Source organism: Muscardinus avellanarius (assembly GCF_963383645.1).
Source record: "Muscardinus avellanarius genome assembly, chromosome: 6".
Classification (NCBI taxonomy): Eukaryota; Metazoa; Chordata; class Mammalia; order Rodentia; family Gliridae; genus Muscardinus; species Muscardinus avellanarius.
In genome coordinates this window covers 116,038,827-116,061,195 of record NC_137791.1, presented here as the reverse complement: position 1 = coordinate 116,061,195, position 22,369 = coordinate 116,038,827, and the positions used below count along the sequence as shown (strand labels likewise).

General features: G+C 33.7%; 1 pseudogene across 1 annotated transcript in view; it reads left to right on the top strand.

The window, feature by feature from the left end:
* The first annotated feature begins 679 nt into the window (after window positions 1-679).
* Window positions 680-22,369, top strand: part of LOC308264141 (ubiquitin carboxyl-terminal hydrolase 10-like) — a 124,608-nt pseudogene continuing 102,918 nt past the window's right edge. The window contains exons 1-2 of the transcript in view: window positions 680-744; window positions 3,618-3,768. The product of the transcript in view is annotated as a ubiquitin carboxyl-terminal hydrolase 10-like (transcript). The remainder of the gene's footprint in view (window positions 745-3,617; window positions 3,769-22,369) is intronic.

Here is a 22,369-nt window from a genome sequence, read left to right as displayed (position 1 = left end):
GGGAGGCTGAGACCGGAGGATTGCAGTTCACAGACAGCCTCAGCTACTTAGTGAGGCCCTCTGCAACTCAGTGAGACCTGGTTTTAAAATAAAGAATAAAAAATAGGGCAGGGGATGTAGCTTGGAGGTCAAATGCCCCTGGGTTTTATTCCCAGACCCGCCAAAAAAAAAAAAAAAAAAAACTCCTGGGTCATCTGTCACATCTGCTCCCAGCAGGTACCTCCATGTGACTGTGATGTCTCCTGTGCTGAGGACTGTACCATTGACCTTGGTCCCCAGGATGCCTGCTAAGGCCCAGCCTGCTAAGTCCCACTCAGGACAAACTGTGAAGGAGTTGACTCCATCATAGGGAAATGGAGTAAACGCCATGTTTGTTACAATTTGGTAAATAATTTACCTACACATTGTCCATGTCTTGACACTTCGTCTAAGGGTAAATAAAGTGGCAGAGAAAATATCAAAACAGCAAAATATCCAAACTGCATTATAGGTATTGATGTTCATATAATGCAACCTGTACAATAAATTTTGGAAGCAGAAAGTAAAACAGAAGGATTTAAATACATTTTGGCCAGAAAGGCATGTGTAAAGCTGGGGCTCAGAGAAATGATATCACGAGACGGGCTAAAATTGCTGAAAGAAAAAACAAAGAGGCGACCATGAGGGAAGCAGGGCCGGCATGGCCATGATGGAAGCAGCAGATGGAGATGGGACTAGGGACCTCCTTGATAAAGTTGGGGTCAGGTATGGCTGGATGGACTTGGTGTCAGTGGCCACCTGGATAAAGTAGACCCAGGGATTGTGATTTAAAAAGTACCCAGTCACAATAATTAAGGAGGCTTTACTAGCTTTTCTGTTGGTGGCCCATCTCAGAGTCCATGTAATGCTGGCTTTGCTAGAAAAAGGAGGCCATGGAGGCTTTCGTAGATTACAGATAAGTCCTGGGAAGCCAGGAAACGTGTCAGTGTTGGAATTCCTGCAAGCAGGCCCAAATGGGGCACTTTGTAAAGCTATGTGGATGAAGCCAAAGTTACAAGATTCTCCCCTGTCCGAGATTTTGAAATTCCAGATATGTAGAAGGATCATGAGGAAAGGCTGCTAACTGGGAACCATGGAGCCAGGCTGGAGTCTACTCACTGCAATAAGAAAGGTTACAGGCATGGGTCTGCCAATGCCCCTTGGAGATCACTTCTCACAGTCATATTCCATGCTTGCAGAATTAGAGCTGCAAGATCAAAGACTTGCCCTACTGGACCTTTTTACAGTTTTGGTCCTATTTCTATTTTATTGCTCTATTTCTCCCTTTGGGAATGTAAATGTTTACTCATTGCCATTTTATATTGGATGCATGCAACTTGTTTTTTTATTTTGAGCTTTATTGTCAGGGTCACTAAACTGAGATATGCAAAGGGCATCAGACCACCACAAAATGTAATATAAATAAAGAAAGTGTCAAGAGGGAATATAAAACCTGACATGTAGAATATTCCACTCCATTTTTCATTCTTGCCAGTGGACTTCTCCAGATGTTTTCCACTGGATCATGACCCCCACCCCTTCTCCAATTCCTTTCAAATATGGTGGCTTTACTCCTGTAAACAACCCTCCTAATTTTCCCATTTGTGCTTTCTTTTTGAATGCTTTTCAAGCAGTTAAGTAAGGATTGTGATAATACAAATTAATTTTAAATATCCCATCTTGTAGTACTACTATGATTAATTTTAAAAATAGAAGAATCTAAATATTATCATTACACATTCAAAAATTACACATTGAAAGAGTACAATGATCTTTCCATTAAGGAAAATGGCATAAAATAAACAAGAGACCGTTAAGTGGAGGGGAAGGGAGCAAAGTCAAGAGGAAGACTCATATCCTTATGCTCTAGAGATGACCATATTAGACATTTTATCTAAAGTATGAAAAAGATGATAATATTACTGCTATGATTTGAGTATGTAATGTGCCCCAAATAACCTCAAGAGTTTGAAATTTAGAAATGTTCAGAGGTAAAATAATCATCTCTTGAAGGCTCTAACATCAAAGACAGATCAATCCATTGATGGTTGTTGGTAGGTGAGCTGTGGCTGGAGGAAGCAGGTGACTCAGGGAAGAGCCTTGAGAATTATATCTGTCCCTGGTCTCTTCCTCTTCCTCTGCTTCCTCAGTGTCCTGAGCTTAGCAGCTGTCATCCACTGTACCACTTCATTGACATATTTCTGACACAGAGTTAGCCAATCATGAACTGAACTTCTGAAATTGTGAACCAAATAAATTTTTTCTCCTCTAAGTTGTTACTGTCAGGTATTTTGGCCAAATTAGAAAATAGTTAACTAATTCAGACACAAAAATAGAAAATAGAATTTTTGTATGACCTGGTAACTCAAGCTTCATTGAAATATACCATTTGTAGATTAAGATTTTCCTAAGTTAATATACTGTCTTCTTTGTATATGAAACAGATGTTTTCAGATCACTCTAAGTAAAGTTTTCTAAAAATTTTAGCACAAAAATTTTGATATGTTTATAAATAAATTTTTATTTAAAATATATTCCTGAAAGTCAGAATATAAACATCTGAAATAATTTAAAAACATTTAACTTGGCAGTTTAATTTTTGTATGTGATGGACATTCATTCCACAAATGTTTGCTGAGTCTTTAAATATTCTATGTACTTATTGAGTTCTGGAGATAAAATAATAATCCAACATGTAAATGATATATAAAACACTATCTACTGAATGCATTCTTAAATGTACCAATATATCACCTTTTTGTGGTACTGGTACTTGAATTCAGAGACATTCTATCTCTAAGCTGTAACCCAAGCCCTATTTTTTATTTTTTATTTTGAAATAGAGTCTCACTGAGTTACAGAGGGCCTCACTAAGTAGTAGCTGAGGCTGTCCACAATATTGATCCACCTGTCTCAGCCTCCCAAATACTGGGATTGCAAGCATGCACCACCATGCCAGCCTCCAGTATATCACTTTTATCAAATAAAATAGGGACTGTGATAATTACTGATGTGTTGGCTTTCAGACCTAAATGCATCCTTTATTTTATTTATTTATTTATTTATTCATTTATTTTGCGGTACTGGGAATGAAACCTAGGAGCATATTACCTCTGAGGGACAATTCCAGCCCTTTTTCTTTAGGTCTTTTTTTTTATTCTTTGAAACAGGATCTCACTGAGTTGCTAAGGGTCTTGCTAATTAGCTGAGGCTGTCCGCGAACCATGATCCTCCAGTCTCTGCCCTCTCGAATGCTAGGATTACAAGTGTGTGCCACCATGCCCGGCCCCAAATGCATCCTTTATTGGCTATTCTAGGAATATTTGACATGGATCCTTTAAATACTGGTCCTTTCCCAGATAGCAATATATTAAGCTTTGTTAGCAGTTGTTGCTATAAACATATTATGAGGCTAAGAATTTTCCTTTCTGATGGTTATGCTTCACTCGGGAGACTGCTTCAATGCACCCACTGCTCAGCTGCCCAGCTTTTACAGTGAGGACAACGTCTGCATTTCCAGGCTCCAACTCAGCTTTTATGGTGAAGTGTTGAGCATTCTCCCTGGGGACTGTTTTTTTTTTTTTTTTTTTTTTTTTCAGTACCTTGGAGAGGGAGTTCCAGCAAGTTCCAGTAGTGGAGCATCAGAGGACATTCTCTACCATTCACAGCCTTGCTGCTGTCCTCTCTACTCAGGCCTGGCTCAGTGCTGCAGGGGAATGGCTGTTCTTTGCTCTTCCTCTGTGCTTTAGAGTATGGAAGATCTACTGAATCAGAAACTCTGGCCTGGGACTGGCGATGTTTTAACTCTCTAAATATTTCCTATGCAAGCTATAGTTTGAGGACAATGGGTTTGACTGGTTAGGGTTAAGGTGTCATAAAGTCCATCCTACTTTTTATTATAATAAATGATGAGGGTGCCATCTCTTAGGTCTATATTCCAAAGATTTGGGTGTTAATGGAAAAAAATAAGAATGAACAAACAAAACAATGGAAACATATAAACAAAAAAGTAAAATATTTGGAGTAATAAAAAATAAGAATGTATTTTATAAAAAAGTATCAGTTTTAAAATACTAATGAAAGCCAGGCGTGGTGGTGCACGCTTGTAATCCCAGCATTAGGGAGGCTGATACCAGAGGTTTGAAGTTAGCAGACAGCCCCAGCTACTTAGTGAGGCCCTCCCCAACTCAGTGATACCTGGTTTCAAAATAAAGAATAAGAAATAGGGCAGGAGGTGTAGCTCAGAGGTCAAACACCCCTGGGTTCCATTCCCAGACCCGCAAAAAAAAAATACTAATGATTTATGCTGCATATTTCAATTTTTCTACACATCTACCCAATGACCTAAAGAAGAATAAACTGGGTACTGAAATAATTATTTACTTTCAAATTACACTAAGCAGTGTACATCAATGTGACAAAATTTTCTGCATGACATAGTATTAGGAACTTCTTCACTAACCAGATTTTGATCACTTCATTGATTTGTTCATTGTCTGAAGTCATTCAGTACAAACCTTAATATTGTGGAATGGTAACCAGGATGTGATTTAAGGTCACCTTATTTCTGTGAATAAAATGTAAAAAATATTTCCACTAATGGAAACATTTTCATTAACTAGGTCTCTATGCACTTCTTTTCAAGGTTAATTGTCTCCTCTGATCTCCAGTTAAAACATATTATTCTTAAACCCAGAGATTAACAAAATGACAGAGACAGAGGGAGCATTTAATATCTAGAAGACATGATTGAAAGCTTTGGTTCTTTATAGACATAGACCAATAACATTCAAAATGTAGCTTTGAAAGTTGAAAAACAATCATGATGAATTGTATAATAGGCTTGCCCCTAGATTTTCTGTCTTTAAAAGCAAGTCAAAAGATATTTGATAAGCAAAAATAGCTCAAAAGAAAAAAATACCACTTCCCTTTATATACCTTATATAAATTTTAGAGAAACTTAAGAAGAATATACATTTATATACTATTTACAGGTGTAAACAATTATTAATACAGTACAGATCAAAAGTTTATATAATGCACTTTCAAACTCATGTACTCAAAGGCTTACAGGGAAGTGGTAATGGATGCTAAATTGTATTGATGCCAAACTGTGACACTGCAATATTTATGAAAGTGATATCTGAACCAAATATGTGAATTGTAAATCACTGTTTTGAACTGCCCTCTATTTTTAGATGTAAAGAACCTGAGTTTTATTTTAGTTCTGAGAATTCATCCCATTGAAATAGTACAGATTTCTGGGATTTACTGCAGAAAACTTAGTTTCTAATTTTCTATGTTTCCATAACATGTTTACATGTAGTTGCATATAACCACAATGTACACATAGGCTATTTCTCTCCTATTATAGATAAAAACACTTTCATCTATTATGAAGCACAGTTGGAAGACTCCATACACCAGAAAATGGCAGATGAGGATCTCAATTTCTGAAGATGGTATCTTGTGTAAAAATCTGTGTGGATATGTTGAAAAAAAGTTAGATTACAAATTAATATTCTAAAACTTTGGTGTTAGTATAATAGCAAAAGTAGTCTTTCACTCCTATAAACAAATTTGAGCTGTATCACTCATCCAAGTCATTGCACTAAAGAAAACTAAATTCAAGAGATATTTGACTGGACTGTAAGTTTGCTCTTTAAAATGCACAGGCATGGGAAATACAATTCTCTGACGGATCAATGACCCTCAGTAAAAATCAATCTTGGGTCCATAAAGAGCAATAATTGAGGGTCCTGCCAAAGAGGAGACAATGAAACATTAGCTGCCTGTGCACATCATCATTTCTCTATCCTATCTAGCATAAAGGCTTTGAGTAAATCATAGTGATCAAAATCTATATCCCTAGAACGTGATTTTAAAAGACATAAAAGTGCAACTCTCAGGTCAGGTCACTATTTTATAAATATTTGGTCAGATGGTATAAAATAAAAATCATCTCTTTGGGTCCATTTAGCAAGGTAATAGAAACAAAGAGAGAAGCAACTAGCTGATATCCTTGAAGTCACAGTATCATTTCTACAAAATGATGCTGATCCAGTCCATTCCTACATCCCTGTGGTTTGAAGTTATAAACTCAGAGGTATTGACATTGAATCACAGTGTAACTTTCATACAGAATGGTACAATAATTTCGTGAAATCATATAGTTCTTAAGCACTGGAATATTAGTCTTATGCACAAAAGGACAGAGGTAGCAAAGTAGAAAGCTATCTTCTATAGCTGCCTTCAGTCATACTTATATCTCCCTATAACATTTTGCTAAATCTATGTGTTTTTTTGTTATTTTTGCAATACTTGCTTACCAATATCACTCCACCCACCAGCCTGCGCCGCCACGCCTGGCTTTAGTAAACATGTACTTTATATAAAGAAAGAATAATCATAAAAATAAACACTTGTTACCATAACATAAAAAAAATATATTTAATTCAAATTGTAGTATGTTAGTAGGGAGAGTAAGTGGAAAAACAATAGTATAATAATATAAGATAGCTAAGCCATACTTTAAGAGAGAAAAAGTGAAGAATTAACCACATTGAAAACCTAAGTATCAAGAAATGGAATCATAAGTATGATATGTAAAATTTGTAATAAAAATAAAAGTAGCAATTGGAGGAAATGCATTTTACTATCCAAGGAGTGAGATTAAGTAGGAGATATTAAATAGAAAATATTTCAAAACTTTGATATACAGTTTAATAATAACTGAATAAAAAATAGAATTCAACTTGTAACAGAAGAAAATTGCAGGAAATAGGAAATGAGTGGTACTTAATATAATCTTCCTGCTTCACCTATGATAAATACATGGATTGCACATAATGGCTCTCTGTTCTTTTGTGATCTGAGCAAAGTTGGAAAATCATGAATCATCAAGAAAAGGAGCACCAACTGAATGTGTATTTTCTGGGTATGAATTAGTTTATTGGTCATAGTTATATTTTGACGAGTTATCATTGCCTCCCTTTTCTCCATAGTTTTTTATAACTTATAAAATTTACCATCTTAATAATTTTAGGTATATAATTCAGTAATAGTAAATGAATTTATAATGCTTTGCAACCATCACTGGTGTCCATTTCCATAACTGCTTTCGTACTGAAACTATGTACAAGTAAATACCTCTCTATTTCTTTTTCTTCATGGCAACAACTTATCTGCATCTAAGATTTTGATGAATTTAAGTAACTTGTGTGAGTAGCAATATAATTTAATTAAAGTTTTGTGTCTGAATATACACATACACATATTGCTTCCTTTCATCCAATGATGAACACTTGGCTTGCTTCCATGTTTTAGCTATTGTTAATAATCTATGAACATGGGCATACAAATATTTCTTTGAGACCGTGCTTGCTTTCAATTAATTTGCTGCAAACTTAGAAGTGGAATTATATATTGATATGGTAATTCTATTTTGATATTTTTATAAATGGCATACTGATTTCCACAGTTATATCATTTTATATTACCACCAACCATCAAAAATAGTTCCAATTTTTCCCTAGCCACATGACACTTATTATTCCTTATTGTTAGTTTATTTATGGTAACCACTTTAATGGGTACAAAGTTACATCTCTAGTTGTATATTTTATTATTTTCTCCAATATTAATGATGCTGAACAACTTTTTATACTTTTAATAGTCTGGCTTATTTTTTTAAGAAGTGTCTATTCAAGACCTTTGTTTATTTTAACTGGGCAATTTTTTTTGTTTGGTTAGTTTTAGAACTTTATTATATATTTTGAATATTATAAATCAGATATATTATATGCAAATAGGTTCTCCCAGTCTGTGGGTTACTTATTTTAATTGCTATAGCCTGAAAATATATGTTCCTCAAAAATTTGTATTTAAATCTAATACTTTCAGCCTGTCTGACAATGGCTAGTCTTTCTATTTGTCCTTCCTCTATCCTTCTTTAACACTTACGAAGCCTGCATCACAATATCCATACTGCAATTTCGTATTATAGTTAATATCATTTGTATTTTTTCCTGCTATTTCCAAATTAATATGTGGTTTTCATGTCTTAAGTAGAACTGAATGATATAGGTACCAATCCTAAATTGGGGAAATTTATTAAGTTTCCCAAGAGGTTGTTTCTTCTCAATTGATTTTTAGAAATTAAGCAAATCTAGTTATGAAAAATAACAGAGGGTGAATGTTGTTCAGAGGTACAGCGTTTAGAATAGATATGTTTAAATCGCTGACTGTAAGATATAATCCCTGGACTAGAAGCATCAACATCATTTGAGAAATTCATATAAGTACAAATGTGATGGTCCCTTAAATATCCTTAAAGTCACTTTTTCCAGAACTAGAGGGACAATGCTTGCAATAAAAAAGGACAACGCAACAGAGACTGCTCATCTCTTTGCATCATTCAGACCAATAACACTCTTCAGGGATCAGAGCACAGGTGTTTAATATCGAGAAGAATGGGTTGTTTTAGTCCAACGAAGCTCCTGAAAGTTGCATGCATGTTCCTTTAGAAACATGTGCATATTTGCCTGCTCCAGGTCTGAGATTGGAGGATAGGTGAATGCTACTGTGCTAAGGAATGTAAAGTAATAAAATTAACTGTTCAAATATTTTCAGAGAAATTGCAATCTTTCAATAGGCTCCAAAATGCTAAAATGGTTACATCTCACAGATTTTGCCAGTGTGATTCTAGTCTAGGTATGGAGATAGATTCCTGATACTTCTTAATCTACAATATTCCCTAATCCTCTACATGATCCCTGTTTTTACACAGGAGAGGCCTGAAACGGCTTCAGAACTTATACAGGTAGGAAATGAGATATGACACAATTTCAATCTTATGCCATATATTTTTTCCTCTACTGTATAAATTCACAAGAGAAAAGACACAAAAATGTGAGTCAGAGAAGTGAACTCAAAGCAAAAATTCTGAGTTTTGTATAAAAGTTTTCATATTCTTCTCACTTAGGCCACTCAGGAAAGAGAGGGAGGGGGAGGGGGAAGAAGGGAGGGAGGGAGAGAGAGAAAAGAAAGAGGAGAGAGGACAGAGGACAGAGGAGAGAGGACAGAGGAGAGAAGACTGAGGAGAGAGGAGAGAGAGGTAGAGAGAAGGGTAGGGATTTATCATAGATCATTTGAAAAAATTAAGTACATTTAGTACAGTGGGAATCAATACAAAATAGGTATTGTAATTTGCATGCCTTTATAGAGAAAGATATAATAAAATTTTAGAGCTTCCAAAATTAAAATAATAACTTATTGTACAATATCTTTTTGTATGGGAAGAATTTTTGCTAGAATAGGTTAAAGCCTGAATAATCATAGCCATAATCTAGATAATTGATTATGTAATTCTTCAGAGTAGAACAACAATTTCCAAATATATTTTAAGCCACCCTTTTTAGTGAGTATCATGTTTGTTTGCAGTATTTCTCTTTATGAACTACTTTGGGAAAAATTATTTTAAAAATCTATACTATGGGTTTTCGCAGAAGCACTTCATAATTTTACCACAACTACTTATGTCAAAAAGTGCCCTCTGGAAGATGAAGGTTTATATCAAGCATGTAAGAGTGGGGAACAGTTTTCTCTTACAAAGCTTTGCTCCTCTGTTACAATAAATGGCCTTTCTACACTCAGAGATTTGGTTCCTGAAATTAATACTGGCACTCAAACTGGGTCTCTCATTGAACTGAGAATTACAAAACTTTGTGAAGTAGTACAACAAGAAGAAAAAAAATATCCAAGCACTAAAACTAAAAGTTAACTTTGAGTTAACTCAAAGTATTAGAAACTCTTTACAGATTACATTTATCACAATGATTACCTTTAAAATCAAGAACTAAATGTGCAATATATTGTGCAAGTGGTGGATAATATCTATTTAACATTCTATATGAGCAAATAGGAATTTAGGGACTGTGAATAACTGATGAAAAACTCAGACAAGAAATAATGCGAGATTATAAAAGTAATGCTTTAGTCAATGAAGCAGTAACAGTTCTTATTCATTGAAAGCCATGTACAAGTAAACCTGTTGAAAGCAGTAAAAGCTGTTCTAATTAAAAGCCCATATCCATGTCAAAAAAACAGCAATATCTTTATTTTGTATAATATATGTTAAGGAACATAATACTTGTATAGATTTCTTAGAGACAGAAGTATTTTAGAACTCTGAATACTTGTGCTTCAATTATATGAAAGTAATAATATTTATATACCCCATTTGACATTATCAAAAACATCTGACTCAGCATCCCTGTGCCTTTAATTAAATCTATTAATATTTCAAAAACAAAACATGCAAATGTTCAAAAGAGTATAATTATTGTATTTTGCTCACAGATATGCTTAGTGTATAAGAAAATGTATTCAGAGAAATGTGTAGGTTGGTTCCATATTTTGGCTATTACGAATTGTACTGCTATGAACATGGGTTTGCGTATGTTACTGTAGTTCTCTGACTCCAACCCCTTTGGACAGACTAATACCCAGGAGTGGTATAGCTGGATTATATGGTGGATCTATTGATAGTTTTCTAAGAAATTTCCAAACTGATCTCCATAGCGGCCGAACTAGCTTGCACTCCCACTAATAGTGTAAAAGAATTCTTTCCCCACATCCTTGCCAGCATTTGTGGTCATTTGATTTATTTATGCTTGCCACTCTGATTGGGGTTAGATGGGATCTCAGCATGATTTTGATTTGCATCTCCCTGATGGCTAATGATGTTGAACATCTTTTCATGTATCTATTGGTCATTTGTATCTCTCTTCTGTGAAGCATCTATTACCAACACCATGCACAGGCATCAACTCGAGATGGATCAAAGACTTAGAAATTAGACCAGAGACTGTGAAGTTATTAAAGAAGGATATAGGCTCAATACTCCAATATATAAGCGCAGGCAGTAACTTTCTCAACAAGATCTCCAATGTGCAGGAAATTAAAGCAATAATTAACAAGTGGGATGGCATCAAACTAAAAGTTTCTTCTCATCAAAGGAAACCATCAAGAACCTAAAGAGAAAACCTACAGAATGGGAGAAAATCTTTACCAGCCACCACTCTGATAGGGGGCTAATAATCAGAATATACAAAGACCTCAAAAGACTTTACACTAGAAAAATAAATAACCCAATCAAGAAATGGGCAACTGAACTGAATAGACACTTCAGAAAAGAAGAGATACAAAGGGCCAATAGATACATGAAAAGATGTTTGGCATCATTAGCCATCAGAGGGATGCAAATCAAAACTACAGTGAGATTCCATCTAACCCCAATCAGAGTGGAAAGCATAAAGAAATAAAATAACAACAAATGCTGGCGAGGATATGGGTAAAGAGGAACTCTTTTACACTGTTGGTGGGAGTGCAAACTTTTTCAGCTGCCTTGAAGATCAGTGTAGAGATTCCTTAGAAAACTTGAAATAGATCCACCATATAATCTGGCTATACCACTCCCGGGTATTTGTCCAAAGGGGTTGAAATCAGAGAACTACAGTAACATATGCATACCCATGTCAGAGCAACACAATTCGTAATAGACAAAATATAAAACCAACCTAGGTCTCCATCTACAGGTGAATGGATTGCAAATTTACGAGAAATAGATTTCTACTCAGCAATAAAGAAGAGAAGATCATGTCATTTACAAGAAGATGGAAAAACTTGGAGGACATTATGTTAAGTGAGATCAACCAGGCACAGAAAGAGAAGGGACATATGTTTTCTCTAATATGCCCATACTAGGGAGTATTAGGAATATCAGAAGGACTCAAGATAATGGAGGGGAAACCTCAGCAAATCTAGAATGGAAGGATAAAAGGGGAAGAAAGCTGAGTTTGATTAATGGAAGAGGTACTTCCGAATATGTGTAAAAGTGTGATTATAGCATGGTTAACCTGGACACTCATTGTTGGGAGTGGGAGGGAAAATGGGGGGGGAGGGAGAGGGCACCAAACAAAGTCTGGATGTATGCCATTTTTATTAAATTCCACATAAAAATAAGAAATAAATTTAAAAAGCACATATAATCAAAGTTGCATGTATAAGGGAAGTACGTGTGTGAAGATGTTTATAGGAATGAGCAAGGTTATTCATAGATTTAGAGAATGTTAGCCTTTGGGACTATAGAGTCAGCCTTTCATTTTTACATCTGGAAAAACTGAAGAACTGAGGCCTTATACACTTTACCGATGTGGTTCTAAGGCAAACTGATGCTGTAAGATCACAAGAGTCATTGTGTAAATCACTCAGTCTTACTTATGTAATTCTTTCTCTGTTTCTCACTTTTGGATGAATACCTCTAAAGGGAAATAAAATCTTTCTCTGTCTGTGCTTGGCTGATCTCACTTAATACAATGTTCTCCAGGTGTTTCCATCTTCTTAGGAATGACATGATTTTGTCCCTCTTTCTGATCAAAAAATATATTCCCTCAGCTGGTAGGTCTGCTTTGGGCTACAGTTTCTCACTGCGAGCTCACTTCAAAATGTCCTGGTTTGGTGTTTGACACTTCACCCAGTTACAAATTCTGTCTCAGGTAAGGCCTTGTCCACTGTCATGCAGATGTTGGGATATAGGGACATCTTCTTGCCTCAACTTGAAAAATTTTTTGAAGGGGTTCTCAGCTTCCTATGTCCTGATATTGTGTCTACATTTCAGGCAAAATTCATCTTATCCCTGTAATGTGAGGCTTTGAACTTGAGTATCCACTAACAAAACTTCATCATACTAATCTCCATCTCCAAGTCTGCTTCCCAGGGAAGCCAACCTGTGACAATAGCCTCCTTTTGCCATATTTTTACTCTTGTATAAGCAGTGTCACTATCAGACCAGATCACATGAATTCCATTTGATCTTCAAGCATACAATAGCTAGCTAGATTCTCAGAGAAAGAACAGGTTGGAGCCAAAATAACAGTGGCCTCTTATTCCTCAGGTTATTGGTGAGGGTCAAAGTAGTAAGGAAGAAAGAAAAAGAAGAATTAAAATGGTGATAGTGGGGCAGGATTCTTGTAATCCCAGTACCTTGGAGGCTGAGACAGAAGGATCACAGTTTTGTGGCTAATCTCAACTATTTTGTGGGTCTCTCTACAACTTATTAGATCTTGATTAAAAAAAATAATAAAAAATAGGTCTGGAGGTGTATCTCAGAGGTAGGATGCCCCTGAGTTCAATCATCATTACTGCAAAAAATGTGTACACAAAATAGCACAGAATAGCTAACATTAAGCATTATATACAGACTTGTATGCTATTACTTTTTGTTCAGAAATATTTTAAATATTTTATATATACTGATTATGGATAGAATAAATATTTCAAAATTCATTAAATAATTTCAGGCTGGGCATAGTGGCACATGCTTGTAATCCCAGAGTTTGGGAAGCTAAGACAAGAAGATTACACAGGTTTGAAGCCAGCATCAGCTACTTAGTGAGGCTCTCAGCCACTTAGTGAGATCCTTTTCCCAAATAAAATATAAAATAGTTCTGGGAGTATAGCCCAAGGTAAAACGCCTCTGGGTTCCACCCCTAGTACCACAAAAAAAAAATCATCAAATGTTTTCTATGTAGAAAATATAAACAGAAACACTATGATGACCAACACTATGTGTTTTATAGTCAGTTTAATTTTTGTTGTAAGCAAAATCATGAAGTTAGTTTACAGATTATCTTTTTCATTATTGGTATTGTTGGCATTATATATTTATTGTATTCATCATGGTATTAGCAGTATTTGAAACTTCATACTTTTCTAGACATTTTAAAGGGATGTTCCAAAGTACTAATAGAAACATCACATCATAAAAACCATGCTAAATTCAATTTTCAAATGGATTCACTTATGTAATTTTCTCTGACTTATGAGTAATCCTTTGGGCTCTGGTATCCCACTCTGAAATTTCAATGAGCAACTTACCACAATAAAGAGTGTTTTTTGTTGATAGAGGAAGGCATTCTGATACACAGATACAATTACAAGGGAAACAAACATTCTGTTATGAAAGTGGTATTTAGAGTTCTTTCTTTATATTTACTAGTTATACGGAATAGTAACAGTCATAAGTGTTTGAGTTAGTTGCAAAAACAACTAAGGTCTTATAGACAAGATTCGGATAAGAAGTTTTAAGTCTCCTTTCTTTCTTAGAAATGGTTCAAAAATAAAAATCCTAAAAGAATTAATGGTGAGTTTTAATTATGGTAGTATCAGCGTGATAGGTGAACACTAGCAAGTGGATTGCAAGGCTGGAAATAAGAAGCTCAAAGGAAAGAACAAACTCAATAAGCCTCAAAAATGTTCAACATGTAATTGGTAAGTATATTCAGATGAACTTGAATTATTGTACATTTTCAGTTACAGTGCAAGTCTAGAGTTGTAACAGTGAATTAGGTTATATTCTATAGTCATGGTAATCTGACAATACACCAGTATTCTTTCAGAAGGGATTTAATGGGTGATTTTATCTTAATTATGAAAGGAGACATCTTAAAAGTAGTTTAAGCTTTAGAGCACGATAATCCAACAAGAAGTAGTTCAGATGCTGAGCAAAGGCGATCAACCTGAACAAAATTCATTTTCTTTAAGAGTAAAAGTACCTAAAATTGAAGAGGTAAGGAAACAGTCATCATATCTCCCTTGAATAAAAAAATATAGTCCATCTATAAATGAGTTGGAAAAGCTTTTCAGTTTTGTAGAAAAGTTGTACTTAAAGAAAGCTTAGTTAGCTGTCATATTAAGCAAAAATATCTATAGTTCAAAGATGCTATTTTCACATGGTTGGTTAATCTAGTAAAAGCTTCTTTGCATTTCTAAACTACATTTCGAAGTGTTTTGGCTGCTGATAATTTTTTTCTTTTGAAAACTAATCATACTGATGGCAAATGTGCACAGCAACTAAGACTTAATATTGATTTATATTTCACATATATCATTGCTAAATAAGTATAGGAGTCACGATGAGAAGCATGACACAAATACAGACTATTATTTCACAGAAATGAGAAAAATTAGCTTTGCCAGTTATTAATCTCTTTCTCATTATTTTATTCAAAACAAAGCACTAGACACATTGTCTAGTTTCTACTCAGCAAAGTTGTACTGAGAATGAGAAAAAAATGCTAAAAATGCTAAACTACATACCAACAAACTTTGAAAGAAACATTGAAAAGGTGAAAGGAGAGGTATCGTTTCAGTTGTTCATGGAGACCAGAGGATCACAGTTCGAGGACAGCCTCAGCTACTTAGCGAGATCCTTCACAACTCAGTCAGACCCTGTTTCAGAAATGAAAAGACTAAAAGATAGGGCTGGGGGTGTAGGTTGGAGGTACAATGCCCCTAGGTTCCATCCCCAATTCTGCAAAAAAAGAAAAATAAATAAATTAGTGAAAGGTGGTGGTGTGCCCCTGCAATCCTAACTACTGAGGAGGCTGAGACAATAGTATCACAAGTTCAAGGACAGTATGGGAAACTTAGACAGATCCTATCTCAAAATAAAATACAGAAGGGGACTGGGAGTATAATTCAGTGGTAAAGCATTTGGCTAACATATGTGAGTCCCTGAGTTCAATATCTAGTACCATGTGTATACACAAAACAAGATATTTAGGGTTTAAAATTTGACTCTTATTAATTAGATATAAGTAATTAAAAAAATAATAAAATTTGGGCAGGAGGAGAGTTGTCCTGATGTTCATAAGTTAGAATCCATTTTCTCATAGGAGGAAAACAATTTCATATTGCTTATTGATCAGTTCAAAAATAAAGCCAGACTTAAGCACTTGAGTAAGTTACCCAAGAAATTTAGGAGTCAATGAAATTGGACAAACATCTATAGTCTCTGTGCTATCATACTAGACTAATTTTTTAAAATTAAAAATTAAAAATTAAAAATATAGACTTAGGTGATTATATTATCTTGCTTATTCTTTTCCCCTTCTTTCTAGTCACATTGCTATCTCCAGTACCAATGTTAACAAAGCAAAATTATGTCCACAGATGAAATTCTCATAAAAGACTCATGAACATTCTAGATATCAAGATACTACCTCAGCACATATGTATATATGTTATAACCATCATACTTTTAAATATTTCTGCTACTACTCTTTTGCCTAAAATTGTTAATTTTTTTTTTCAATGCTGGAAACTGAACCTAGACCCTCCACCATGACAGGCAAATGCCCTACCACTGAGCTATACCCCACCATGGAGAAGGTATTCATAATGTAAAACTTAAATAAGAAGCATTAAAATATGTAAGGCTTTTTCGTCCGTCAGAACAATAATATGCTTACCCATTGATGTATTTGTGAAACAGATGTTATCAAGACTAAGTAAATAGTCAAAATGAAAAAGAGAAGTTAGTGAACAGACTTTTCATTTTCTTTAGAAAAGAGTGTGGGTATTTATGAAGAATTATAATTTCTCCAGTATTAGTCATTGTATATGAGAAAAAACTAAACATTACAGAATAAACGGTATTAGAACCACACCTTACTTAATAAACAGTGGAGCATAAATTCAAATAACATTTGTTGACCTCTCACAACTTTCATGATGTGCCGACTTAAACTTATGATAGTCTTGATAATTTCTAAATTAATTCTTAAAATTTCTATAAGTAATTAAAACTTATAAAACATACCTTCCTCCCTCTTTGTCAAGCATTATCAAATTTTTAAGTGCAAAAGTTAGAGGAGCTGAATAATATTTATGCTAAGTAAACTTAATGCAATATAAATGTCTAATATTTCCAAAATATATTTTTCTTTGATAAAACTTTGGTGTGCTCTAAGGGAGATGTTAATTGCAAATTCTTCTGAGAATTATGAGAGGCACAATATTTTTGATAACTTAGAAAATAGGTTTTGTTGTGATTCAGTTGTATGATTTTTAATATTCTATTGATTTAATTAGCTTCTTCAAAGGCATATACATTAACATATGAAATTTAAATGGGTTTCACAGTTTTGGAAGAGTTGATATTATTTCATTATCACAAATTAAATGTACGGAATAAAAACTTTGTGAAGTAATATGTGTTAATTGGGACATTATAGAATGCATTTTGGCATGTGATGTTCAGAAATTAACATACTGCAAACTACTGTGAGATTCATAAAGTCACTTGTAATGGAGTTGTGGGTTTACTGTGAGTGTCTCTGGATAGAATTCAAGAATCTCGGGGTAGGAAGCTCAGTTGTATTCATCTTTAAATCAGCAGTACCTAACAAGGTTTACAGTTCCTATTTGTCTATTAACATATTTATAAGTAAATAATGAAAAGAAACATTTAAAAAATAAATCTGTTGATTTAATTACTCTAAAATGCATATATTATTTAGATTCAACTCAGTTTTATGCTTGTATGATGTTGCCAATTAAGTAGATTTTAGATCTGTGACTTCATTTCAGGACATACAGAGCAGGTTATAATTTGCTTTGGCTGAAAAACAAATGCATGATACTTCTTTGAACTAGCACCAAAGTAGAAAGGGCATTTGTTAGCATTTCAATTGTTTTGACTCTAGGTGAGTAGAGGGAAGAAAACTACTTCTGGAAGAAAAGGATGTAAGAAGTAAGAAGTTGGGGTTTTTCTCCAGCATCTGAGAGAAATCTTTATATTTGAAAAACACTTGAATTATACCTATTAATGTTTTCTTGAATTTTTTTTTCTAAGAAAGACATTGAAAATATTCTAATATGTAAAAGTTTTTCTTGACTCCCTAATTATCTTGCATGTACTATTCTGTCAAACTTCCCAAGCAATGAATGGGCTCATACTACATACTAAAAAGAATCTCAAAAGAAACCCCACAGGGATAATTCACTATTAACTCGTCTTGTGTAAAATTTTTATACCATGGGTTAAATCATGTGTTATTAAAAATTAAAATAGCAAAATGGAGCCATAGGCTTTACATTAATATTTTAACCAAAAGTATAAGAACCCCAGAATTTCTTAATATTTAGAAATCATCTCTAGAAGCTTTAGAAAATTTTACATTGTATAAAACTAACTTAAATCAATACATCTATTTTCCCATTTTAAAAATATTTAAGCATATATTTAAGATAATTATTACCTAACCATTAGTTCAGAAAATTAAAACTTTCCTGTAACATTTCCAGTTGTTGAATTTAACATATTTACTAAAATACAGAATCATACTTGACCATCAAATAAAATTTATGAAAACTATTTCAATATAAATGACTAACACAATATAAAACTCCTTACTCATTCTGATATACGTTTTGATAATACAATGTATTCACCAAAGAAACTACTAGAAATATATTTTGAGACTACAAAAGTCAAATTAATTTAAATTTGTCTGCTCTAGTTTCTCTGGAATCTTTTCTTATATCCTTCTCTTAAAAAGTCCTTTTATTCTTCCATTTTGGTATGGGAACTATTTATTAGAAATCTTTGTATTGATATTGATGATTCCAAACCACTTGATATTCTAATAAGATTTCTAAAAATATATTTCTTTTAAAAGTTCCCCTTTACTCATTTTCTTTTTCTGTTAAGACAAAGATAAGATTTCATATCACAACTAGGCAACCACAACTCCTTACCAAAATTTGAGTCATCTTTGTTTATTTTTCTTTCAAAGTCATCTCTAATCAGAATGCAAAAATTTTCAGGGCTTTTTGGATCCCACAGCAAAATATTCTCTCAATTCATATCAGAAACAATGAGATTTGTCAAAGAGTTCTCCTGCCTTAAGACTAGCAGTCAAATAGAGTAAGCATCTCAGATAATTTACTTATTTTTTTTATAATTCTTTTCTCTGTGGACTTCTCTGTGCAAAGTTAGGTGACTTCATTTAGTGGTCTGCTATTTTTGCTGTTCCTACATACATAAAGCTTCAAAAGCAGTATTTTCTTACCTCGGTATATTTATTATAAGAGGTAGATAATTCATTTCATGGATTAATTTCTGCAATTTTGTTACAATGGTCCATAGGCAGACAATGATTACTCAGATGAATTTCAGAGGATGGATAATATTTTTAAAAAAGCAAGTTCAATTTGAAGGAGATTTTCTGAAATAAGTATCAGCTATAAAAAGTCTCAATATAATAATCACTTAGAGTTTTGCATTTGACAATTGTAAATTCACATAACTTTCAAATTACTGATAAGAAGGATTTTAGTTTGATTAAATTATAATTATTTAAATTAGCTGATTAAATATACTGCTTTCATGAATATAGCATCCCACCTTGCATTTCACAGTACTCTTGAACCTGAATCAGCCTTTAACTGCCCTTTGGAAAAAACTACAAAACAATTGGCAGCTAAGGCCTTAATGAAACTTTAATTCTGAAAATTTAGATATATTTATGTTTCTTAATGGAAATTTTATACATATATTTATATTTCACATATATCACAAAATATATATATATATATATATATACCTCTCTATATATGTCACACATATATATGTCTACACATAAGTTATTCATATATATTCATATGTATTCTCAGAATACATTTGTCAAATTAATGAAATACTAACCAGTATCCTGTTTTAGTTATTTATAATCAAATATCAAATTAATTTGTCTCCAGATAATACAAAATTAATTCCTCTAATAAAACAAAGTGCCAAAAAGCTCTGAGCTAAGGGTTTAGAGGCTGTGAATACATAGCACTTATGAGGTGATTGGAGAAGGTCACCGAAGCTTTAGTAAGGCCTTTTCTTTAGTAACTTGTATCACAATTCCACTCACTGCCATATCCTTAAGGAAGCAAAGTTCTCTGTTTCGCAGTCCAGGCTACTATAAAATAAACCTAAACTGTGGGGCAAGCAATAGGAAAAGTTCTTTCTTTCCACCTGGAATCCTGAGGAGTTCTACCTTCTGAGCAATGCTCATTCTGCTCCAGGAGAGAGAATCAAAAGTTTGTTCAGGAATGGCATGAGTGGCAGGGGTGATCCTCAGTGAAATTACTGCTGGGAATAAGACTATTTATTTTCTTATTTTCTATCTTATTTTTCCTTTGTGTTTAAACTACTGGCCAAAAGGTAGAAATATTATGTTTTCTGCTCTGTAAACATCTAGAAAACTTCGTTCATCATATCTAAGTACTTAGAAAAAATGTGATCATTGCAAAAGGTATAAGAAAACTTGATTCTCAAGCATGAGACTGCCACTTTTTCACTGACTAAATCATTTACTTCTTCAGCATCTCAGTTTTCTGACACTTATTTAATCATTGTAATTAATTTTTATATTCATTTAGTTATGTATTGAATGGCTGCTAGATGCCAGGCCCTATTTTGTACAGGCAAATTTATGTATTCAGTTGTTTAGTAGATAATACAAAATAATATGACATCAATAAATACATAAAATATAATGTATTTAACCTTCTAATGAGGATTTTCATAGGAAAGAATGATAGAATACATGCTTGAATATATTGTACAAGAAAGGAAATAGAAACTTTTTGACAAAGTCGTGTGACACTAATATTTAAAAGCTCTCATAAGAAAGATAGAGATACAGAATACAGGAGGTTATCTATAGATCTATATCTATTTCTAATCTCTATGTATTGTAAGACCCCCGCAGAGGGGAGACCCTCAATCAGCCTCGGGATAAGCGACGACAGCAAGAACACACGAGAAACTTTAATCTTGATGCAAAAGCAAAAGGTAAAAGGAGCCAGTGCACTGGGGCCGACCCGTATAGGAGTTCGGCCCCGAGCCTCTGAAACTGAGGTTTTGGGCTAAATTGCATGCGTTTACAGAAAATTACGGAATCATTTGAAAATTACATTCTGTAGTCAAGAGTTAGATAATACCAGGTGTAGTCAGTAAGCTCCCGGGTCAAGGTGCTCTGGCCCAGACAGTATAGATAAGATGGGGTGGGCTTATCGCATATCTTACATTCCTAAGCTGTAAGCTGCAGTAAAATATACTTTTCCTTTTTGACTATTAGCTGGCTGTTTTAACTATTAGCTAGCTGCTAGGGGCTTATGATTTTTTTCTAAATGGGGCCTTTCAGTATCATCTACATGTATACAATAAGGTGGAAATTTTGGATTCTGAAATGAATATTAGGCAGAGTAAAATGTCTGAACCTTAGTTTAAACTTATATAATGAAAATAATTCTTTTAATAATGAATGGATTACATAAAGGTGTTAATAGATTTTAGAATACAAAGCTTAAAAATGAGATATTTTAAGTAGTTGTGATAAGTAAAGCTGTAAAGTTATTAAATTCAGGGATTATTTTTATCAAAACAAGTCATCCAAAATATGTAGTTTCTCTGTAACCTAGGAATAGGCCTTATCATAAAGCATGGAAGCACAGTACAGAGTCCAAGTATGATATATTATACTGTTTTGTACATATAAGGCACCTGACAGAGTTATTGAATTAAAGAGTTGAGTTGAAAAGTTTGGGAAAATTTCTAGAAACTGCATAGAGCATCTTCCATGCTTATTTGCAAGAAGCAGAACACTGAAATTAGGTATTTTTTATTCTCTGTTTTCTATTTTAAATATGGATTATTTGAAATGTGGGAAAGTATTTTAAAGAACTATGAAATACATTTAAAAATTCAATGCAAAGTTTCAGTGCAATGTCAACTAGTTAAATAATGAAACTGAATTATAATCATTTTTAGCATATCTCAGCAAAGCTGTTCTGATATATTCTTTGAAATAATAATAATACAGAAAACTTAGGAGGAGGATATAGACAGACATTCTGAATGCACAGAGGGCTGTGTACTTAATTTCCACTTCAGGACAGATAAATACAGGATGGTAGGAAAGCCTTTCAGAAAACACAATTCAAAGAAGATAATGTATTTGAATACATTTAATCCAGTGCAGTGTTGGAAAGAAAAGCTCCATGCTTCTCAAAAATAAACTAATATCTGCCTGAAAACAACCTCTTGAGACCTTGGAGAAATATTTCATCACCAAAAGAAGACTTGTCTAAAAAAATAAAGGTCGACATGGAGAAATGTTCAAATTTCTTTCTGTAAATTTAGATAAGCTTTTTTTTTTATGGAGAGTGGGTAAAGGAGTTGACACTAGGTTGAATGAAGCCTTATTCTCTATTTTAATCCTTTAGATTTCCAGTTGGTTTCTTCAAGCAAGCAACTGTAGGAAAAAAGTAAGTTATTTTCTCAATAGATAACATTTCTATTTATTTATTTTTTACCCCTCGAACTATTAATTTCACATTAGTATAAGAGGGCTTTTCTGCTAATTACAGCAATTATGATTTAAAGCTAACATTAAAGTTTTCAGTCAAAAGGGATTTAGGGCAAAAAAGGATGACTTCAGGGTTGGGAATA